General features: G+C 35.3%; 1 pseudogene across 1 annotated transcript; it reads right to left on the bottom strand.

Annotated features, from left to right (window-relative positions):
• Positions 1 to 2,214: 2,214 nt before the first annotated feature.
• On the bottom strand, positions 2,215 to 7,278 carry LOC148851436 (uncharacterized; annotated as a pseudogene). Its single transcript, XR_016099409.1, has 2 exons — positions 7,213 to 7,278; positions 2,215 to 3,369 (listed from the first exon to the last, which is right to left on the bottom strand). The product of XR_016099409.1 is annotated as an uncharacterized LOC148851436 (transcript).
• Positions 7,279 to 9,299: the final 2,021 nt, after the last annotated feature.

The following is a 9,299-nucleotide window of genomic DNA, read 5'->3' as shown; positions in this document are numbered from 1 at the left end:
TTTCAAAACTTGGTGCTTTGATGAATTGATTTAACTAGTTTTGTAATAATTGCTAGGTTCTTTTATTTTATCTAATCTTTTATAAAAAGTTGTACGAATGCATTATCATTAATGCATATATAGTTGTAAGTCTTATAGAAAAAACTAGGGATAAGTAGACTGCACTCCATCTCAGAATTTTGAATTAAACTGTAGACCCTACATCAATTCAAAATTATAAATACCTCCACCTGTAACACCTGCCTATGAATTGGCATCAATTCCGAACTGGCACCTACCCCCAACCATACAGTGGAGCTAGGATTTTTTAGGGTGAACTGAACACTAAAAACCCCTAGAAATTAAAGATCGTAAATATCTATTTGACGAGCTCATGCTCATATCAGTCATATCAGGTCTCAGCTAAGGGCAATTGCACCTTTGCATTGAAAATATCTCTAGTACTTGTACTTATCATTGGGATATGTTTTCAATACACATTTGAAATGTGTTGTGACTCGTGAACATGATCTCTATTTAACAAGGTTTTTAAAAACGAACCGGTTAAGGGTCCGGTTACCAGTTCAAATGGTCTGACCGTTCGACCCAAATGATCTAACCGTTTGACCCGAACAGCCGGCCCATTCTAACAAAAAAATAAAAAAAAATTAAAAATTTGGAAAATGATCAAAATGGTTGAAACGGTTAAACAACCAATTCAGTGATTTGCTGACCAAAATCAATGATTTTAGGAGGAAAAAGCAATTTTGGAGGAAAACGAAACCGGCCAAGTGACCGATTCCCGATTTTTCCGATCCGACCATCTGATTCAATCCGGTCCAATTTTAAAAACGGTGCTATTTAAATATCTAATTAAGGATCCATTTAAGATAAAAAGTGGCACAAAGAAAAAGAAATAATTTTTCAAAAATCCATGTAAAAAGGTGAAACATAAAATATGGATTAAGAAATTTGATTGATACCAAGAAAAAGCTTGTATTTCAAAAAGGGTGCACATCATGAAGGAAATCAAGATTTTGGGTCCACTATTAACGTTTTATATATATGTAGTCAGTAGCCACACCCACAAACCATATTCTCTTTCTTTATCTCGTTAGGTTGTGTGGTGTTCAGACTATAGTGTGGTTGAAAGCACATGATTTAAAGCATATCTCGTTTTATAAGGTGTTCCGCGTATTTTTATCGGCGAGGTGTTCAATATTATTGTATTGATATATCATTAGCAAAATATAGTAATAATCCAAATATTTATCATGCATGATGTGGATTAATCCATTACATTTTTGCATGAAATAAAAAATGTAAAATTTTGTATTAAAACTATGGATAAATGGTTTCAAATCATGCCACACCCTTTTTTTTGGTATTCGGTGCTATGCATCATTAATAATTTCTTTCTAATCTTTTTATTTCTAAGGCACTGTTTGGTTTGAAGGAAAAAGTAGGAAAAGTAAAGAAACTTTTACAAACTTTATATAGGCTTTTCCTCCTTCAAACCAAACATAACCTAAAGGCTGATTGTAGGATTTGATTCCAAGTTAACGCTGGGAAAAACCAATTTACATATACGATGGATAGAAATTTGCCATGAGATCTAAAAACACGAGTTGAGATCACCTGCCAACAAAACATGCTTCAACACCTTCATAACATGATCTAACACCACCCATAGTTTTCAAAACTGAATTGGACCAGATGGTCAGACCAGAAAAACTCCGATCACTTGATTTGACTGGTTCCATTTTATTCCAAAACTATTGATTTGGTCAGCAAACTGTTGACCTGAGTGATCAAGTCATTCAAACCATTCAAACTGTTCAGCAATTTTTGACTTTCTTTTTTATCTTTTTTAATTTTTTACTTCTTTTGTTAGAATGAACCATCCATTTATTTCGAACAGTTAGACTATTTGACCCGGTAACCGGACCTTGAACAATTCATTGTTCGATTCAGTTTTAAAAACCTTACACCATATATCTCTCTATAAAATATCAGATCATATTGGAAGGGTGTTGAAACATATTTTTGTTATTTTTTTATTCCAAATGCTGGTGTATTGGCAATTCATTGGGATCACATGTGAGATGCTACAACGTTGCAGCAGATTTATTATCATTATTTTATCCACATGATTGAAAGCATGGCCGGTCTATTGGACAGAAGAGTTATTTAGATTTACAATATAAGGGTAAATTTCTTAAACTACTCTTATGGTTTAGTTAATTGACTAATTCTACCCTTACTATTTGAAATTTGACTAAGTATATCCTTACTGTTTCTGACAATTCACTAATTGTACCCTTAACCGTTAAAAATGAATGGAAAAGTTAAAATGCCTGTTATACCCTATGTGAAATTACATTTTTATCCCTGTTTTAAACTTAACTCCCCCTTAGACAAGGCTGCCATCGCTATCATCACCGACGACAGTCGCTGCAAATACTGCACGGCGGAGGTCCGGTGGAAGTCAACTCCGGTCGATGACGAACGGCGCTGGAACCACTGTGGATTTCTACCGAACGGCGGTTGTGCTCGTCTGAGAGAGCGCAACAAGCGGTGGGATCCCACCTTCTCTCACCAACAATCCTCTGTTTCGTACACTGTCCGCGCATAGTTGCAGAAGCGTCAGTACCGCGAACTCTTTCCCTTTCACCAACCCGTCTTCAATCGCTTCAACCAAAACTGCATTCCCTCCTTCTTCGACTATGGCAGTTTTTCCCTCTGGAATTGTAGCTAAGTTGCTCAGAACCACCATCGCCTTCTCCGTCAAACCGCTCCCCTACTCTGAAATCAAGTCCACCAGCGGTTTCACGGCTCCTGCATTAACGGCCCTCTCTTTGTTATGTTTCATAGAACAGAGCTTGTATAGCGTTGTAAGCGCGTTCTTCCCTCGATTTGATCCATTCAGGAGCAAAGAGACCAATGGCGGGATCGCTCCGCAAGCACCGACTAAAACCTTGTTGTCTTCAATTAACGAGAGGCTGAGTAGAGCACATGCAACGTTCTGCTTCGACACCTCTGTACCGGTTTTCAAAATGTAGACGAGAGGCTTTATGGCTCTGGCATTTGTGATGGGGGACTTGTTCCCTTCGTGGAGAGAGAGGTTTAACAAAGCAATTACTGCATGCTATTGTGTTCAGGGATCGGTACAACAAAGGAGAGGTATCAATGTTGGGATGGCGCCGGATTCACCGATCGGTGCTCGGTTTTTGGATATATTCTTCGCCAAGAGGCACAATTTCGCTAGCTGAGAGATTGAAGACCGTCCACGCAGATCTTCACCGTTGGTTCAAGATTTTTCGAAGAAATGTTCTTGAAGATCTCTGATGAGAGATTCTCCTGCTGCATAAATCCCAACCATGGCTCAGGCTTTCATCTGAGGATAAAAATGTAATTTTGCATAGGGGTATAATGGATATTTTACCTTTTCTATCCATACTTAACGGTTAAAGGTACACTTAATCAATTGTCAGAAACAATAAAAGTTTAAGAAATAATAAGAATAGTTTAAAAATTTTACCCTATAATGAATTCTTGGATCAGGACAAACAATTCTTTAAGTTTGAACATTTTAATTACTATTTGAGTAATGAGTGGTCGATGCTCATTAATAATTCTCACACCCGTTAAACCAGTCTTCTTCGTGGTCCTCTCTCTCTCTCTCTCTCATGTTAATGTTATAATTTCTTAAATCCAAACAACTGGACCACCACAGACGATAACAATCAATTTTTTGACATGATAAAATATGGGCCAATTTTTCAATACATTATAATAATGTGCGCTGTAAAATGCGACAAAATTTGCACACAGGGCAAAAGTGACAGTACAAATGTGACAGTCTGGATCCATTAAGGCAAGTTTGTTCACTCTAACATCTAAATATTTAAGCTAATAAATGATAAATATTAAGTACTAAATATACATGGTGTTTGGAAGTGTGAGCGTTTTTTAAGATTGATTTTTAAGAAAAAATGCTTATGTTTTTAAGATCCGTTTTTTATAAAAAAAAAATAAATAAACATTTTGAGGTAACAGTTCACCGATGCATAAAACAATTATGAGGTATGTCCGATTTTTCAATAAACACCTGAACCAAACATTCATATATATGGACATTTGTTGAAATACCTATGTGAATCCAATGTGACACCATTTTTTTTGAAAAATGGCCACGGATTCAAACATTCCCATAGTGGGATAAGGTGGCATTAAACAATAAGAAAACACATTTTGAGTTTCAGTTGGAGCCCTTATTTTATTTTCAACATTGCATATAAAGATAAATGTTTGAGAATAAAAACACATTCAAGGACCTCATTAACAGCTTAACTTTATGGGTCGAGATATTTATGGCCAAATGGTCTTGCGTTCGATTTTCGTCGCCTTCATTATAATTAATTAAATTTCGACACAGAACTGGTTGAATTCGTACTTATCCACAAAAGAAATAAGACACTATTTAATCATGTAGAGATACATCTATGAAAGAAGCATATGTCTGACATTCTGATCTGCTTCCCAGTTTTGTCTATACCTAACCATGTGGGGCTGATTAACAATGCAATGGAGTTGTACAACGGGAACTGGTTTAATTGTCACATGTTATTGCTAGTCACAAATATTACTTATACGTCCATCTCAAAATAATAAGATAAAATAAATAATTTAATAAATTCACGTGATAATTGGCTATATGTATTTGATTTTACCATAGCCTTATGGTGTGCTTCCCGTCTCTTTCTATGAACAGGCATCAACCATGTAATTTAAGCATAGCCGAGAACAAGAACACATGACACAAAACCTAACAGTATTAATGCTAAAAACCCATGCACATTACTTTGTCAAGCGAGAACCCGCATTGATCCAACCCTACCGAGTTTGAATCGGGTTGGTCTCACTCAGGTTTGGGTTGATAATATCTTGTACCAAATCCAACCCGTTACCTTTAGCATTTGAAACATCGGTAAAAGTATAAGTGTACTATTTAATTTGTAGCATGGTTTTGAAAATTGGACCAAAAAATTAGAACCACTTCGACCATCAATTTCTGGGTCAAACAGTTTGGTCCAAACACAGGTTAGATGGTTTTGGGGTCCAAAACTGAACTTGTCCGGACCCATGGCTGGTGGACCTTTTCATGGGTCAGGCCAAGTTGGGCTCGAGTCGGGCTTTCACTTGTCATTAAGAAAAATATGCTAGGCCCGAGCCTGAGCCCAGCCCGACCAATGGGCTTATTATTTGGGCCCGAGCCCAGCCCTGATAAAAAGCCTGAAACCTGAGCTTGAGCCTGAAGCCCGACCTAATAAAAAAAACAATTTTCCCTATTCAAATTAGAAATAAAAATTCAGATAGTTTTTTTCCTATTTAAATGAACAATGGGCCTACAAGATGGTTTTTTTCCCCTTTCTTTTATATTTTAAAACACAGTTTTACATTCTTAAATAAAAAAAAAATATTCAAATGGACATAATCACATTACTCACTTTAAGTCTAATATTAGGTCGGGCCGAGCCGGGCTCGGGCTGGACTATTTTGACAAAATCCGAGCCCGACTCAAATTTATTGTGGGCCAGGCTTTTTGGTCCAAACTTAAGCACATGGGCCTATAACCATGTTCAAGCCCATCCAGGAGCTAAGCCGGCCCGGCCCGACCCATCGGGCCATCCGGCTCATGAACAGGTCTAATGGCTGGTTCCTAAGCCAATTGGTTGGAATGCCTTTGGGTTGGAAACATGTACCAATCCTGAATTGTTGACATAATTGCAAGATTAGACTGAAGTCAGTTCTTTCTGAGCTCTCAAAAATATCCCAACCATAGCGACAAAAGTAGAGAAAGCTAGGATGGGTGGCGTGGACAACTAAGTGAGATGAGATTTTTCTTTTCTTTTTTAATTTTTTATTTATTTCTTTAAATATAAAGAAATTTATATATCAAGACCCATGATGACATGCAACAAAGGTTAATTATTTACATGCATGCACAAACAAACAAAATTAAACACATGCACCTTCTCTCCATGACTCCATGTTAATTATATATGAGCTTTATTTTGCTCATTCACCATTACGTCCAACTATCTCTTGATTTAAAATAAAGAATATGTTATTTTTTCTAAATTAACCTTAACCCTTAAGCCTTTAGTCTCCAAAATTCTAAACCTTAACCCATGATTCCTAAGAGAGCAGCTTCAGTGCTCACAAGACGATATCCGTTTGTACAGCTTTTTATATCCATGTATTAGAAATATCTCTATATTTGTATTGTCCAAGGTTTTCAAAATCAGACGGACGGTCGGAATGGAAAAACCAATAACCGGTCAGTCCCCCAGTCCGGTTATACTACAAATCAGCAATTCGTTAAAAAAACATTGAAAAACTCAAAACTGTTGATCTGGGCGATCGAACCGTTAAATCATTTAACCCGGACAGCGGTTCACAGGTTATAATTTTTTTTATTTTCACTGATTTAATAAAATAAAAAAACAAAAAAAAAGTAAATGACTACCATATCCCCAACCCCAAATCTTACATGCTTAGGGTTAGAATGACCCCATTTTCATTCTAACCCTTCATAAAACTTTGGTATTGTCTGGTGTGTCTTTTTGTGCGGATTGTTGGTTTTTAGAAATCTGTTAATTCAAATTTTAGTTAGGAAAATGTTTAATCACGGAACGTCGTAACCTCAAAAAGATACAGGAAGTCCATTTTAGATTATTTTTAAGAAATTTTAAATAGTTTTTTATCTTTTTTTTTTCAACTCATCTTCATGTGGAAAGAAATGCAGATAGGCACGCTTTAAACAAATGATTTTTAAACTGTTAAGATCTTGATGCAAAAACTTACATCGTCTTTTAACTATCAGAATTTTCAAAAAATCTTTTAAAAACAAATTGCCAAATGACCCACTAATCAGATAACACTGGACAGAAAACAAAAACAAAATAATCGAGAATCAGAATTATACCTATTCAAATTCCAAAAAAAAAAAAAAGTCATTAGAAAGTCAAAAAGAAAAAGTTTCGTTGAATATTTAATTTCCATTTTCTATCTATCACTTATCAACAAACAGACAGAGATGATGAACTCTTCGAGTCCCCTCAACATAATCCAGTGTTTCACGTTTTCACAGTACTACTACAACCTTATCTCCCCAGTTCCCATGTTCAATGGAAATATTGGATGGGCCGGGCCGTGAACCATACCTACCAATCCAGTCGATGCTGAGCTGGCCATTATAGCTGTGTCGAAGACATATATGTCCAAATCACACATCTCTATGTTGTGTGTCAATGGGCCCAGTGTAAATTTTATTACTAACCCCACTTATTAGGTCTAACGTATAACACCTGATCCCTATGGGCCAATGGGCTTCAAGTCACATCACCACCTTGACAAAAAAGAAAAAGAAAGACATACCGAAATAACTACTACTGACCAATGTAACTATAAATTATATATGCATAGAGAAAAAGCCAACGCTTCAACCAATAAAAAAATCCATTATTTACATGATTTCAATTCAACAATTTAATATAGGACCTGATGGAGTGAAATATGAAAGCAAAATTCTTATATATAAAGCCACCGACTATATATAGTTAAAACAAGGCTGAGGTACAATTCCAATTGTTTGGTTTAGCAAAATATAAATCCAGTTCCTATTTATGGTGCAATTACATTCTTTCTTTGGGGGAATAATCATTTTCTTCCCCTCCCTTAAAAATGAAAATCCCATTCCAGTCTATTCAATTCCAATTCTTATTCTCATATACCAATCTAATTCTAAGAGATTTTGTTTTCGATTCTAACTGTAAAACAAACAGACCCTGTTTAATGATTACTTGTGAAATTTAATTTTAACAAAATATATTAATTTATAACTTATAAATAATTTATCAATGTAACCCGTAAAATGCACCAAAAGCCACTTGAGTAATAAAAGCTTTGAGCATGTGCAATTGTGCAAACCAACCTGGTGAGTGGTCACTGATTACCGAATTCTGTCTAACATGATTGTATGGATCAGTCAAGCATACAAAAGCGCACTGGGCTCTGCTTAATATATAATTTCCACACTTGTAGAAATATTGCCTTATAATATCATCATCAGCAACGTGAGTATCGTGTCTATTCAAAATTCAATGGAAAGGCTGGAAGCCATGATTAAAGGTTACATCTATCAACCATCAATCATCATCGTTGAATAAAGCTGCTTTTGCCACTTGTTTAACTGATTTAGTATGATCGCTTTTTATTTGTTTAATTTAATTAATACAGTACAGAAGCTTTACGTTTTTTTTTTTTTTAATAATTAGCTCCACTTTCACTAAAAACGTCTCAAAACATGGATTGATGATTATTCTGGTGTAAACACTTTGTTTCCTCAAAATCAATTGCCACATCAGCAAAGTTATGTATGCATTTAGTTCTTATGGCGTCTATAGATGAAGTGTTTATTGTTTTAATTGTTTATTTGAAGATTTATACTTTAGGGTCCATCGATGTTTATTGAAAAAATGTTGCTACATCAGTGCCATGTGAGTATTGGCGTTTATTGTAATATATAAAATAAAATGAAACAATTGTTTAATTTTACTGTTGATACTTAAATATTTTTTATTTTAAACATTTCTTGGTTTTGTTGTTTAATTAGACATTATTTTAAATGTTTCTTATTTTCTACCTCATGTTAACACCCCCATAAAATATATCACAAAAGCATTTCATTTCAAAAAACAGTAAGGCATGGGGGAACAAAAATTTGACCTTTATCCAAATACCTCATGCACATTAATCTAAGTGTTTCACGCACATGCACATGTGGCATTGATATGACAGAGTTTTTTCAATAATACCCACAGAACCAAACATAACCAACCATACTATTGTTTATTTTTCTACTGTGGCCAAATTATTTTTATTTTCAAAATCAAAACCAACCATACTATTAAATACTCCCTAAAACTTTCATTAATTTGTATCTAATAAGGTCAACTAAGCCATTATTGGGATATAGGGTTGATATGGGTCAATTTCAGGTCTATTTCACCAATCCAATCAATGTCAAAGTCGTAGTAAGCTAAGTCTCCTGCATCGCCAAGGTGCGGATTCAAGCAATAGAAGCCAGGCTTTGTGCATTGTGTCACTAATCCCATTAGGCATTAGCCCTTGCTTTTCACATAAAACAAGCTTTCAGCAGTGTGTTTCAGTGGGTCCTATGTGCATCATCATGTCATGAATACAACTAATAGGGTATAGCATATAGCACCTGATGGGCTAGCCCCTTGTTTTTG

This window comes from Nelumbo lutea, chromosome 5 (assembly GCF_056320005.1).
Source record: "Nelumbo lutea isolate HS-2025 chromosome 5, American lotus-T2T, whole genome shotgun sequence".
Classification (NCBI taxonomy): Eukaryota; Viridiplantae; Streptophyta; class Magnoliopsida; order Proteales; family Nelumbonaceae; genus Nelumbo; species Nelumbo lutea.
This window is presented reverse-complemented; position numbering and strand designations above follow the sequence as displayed.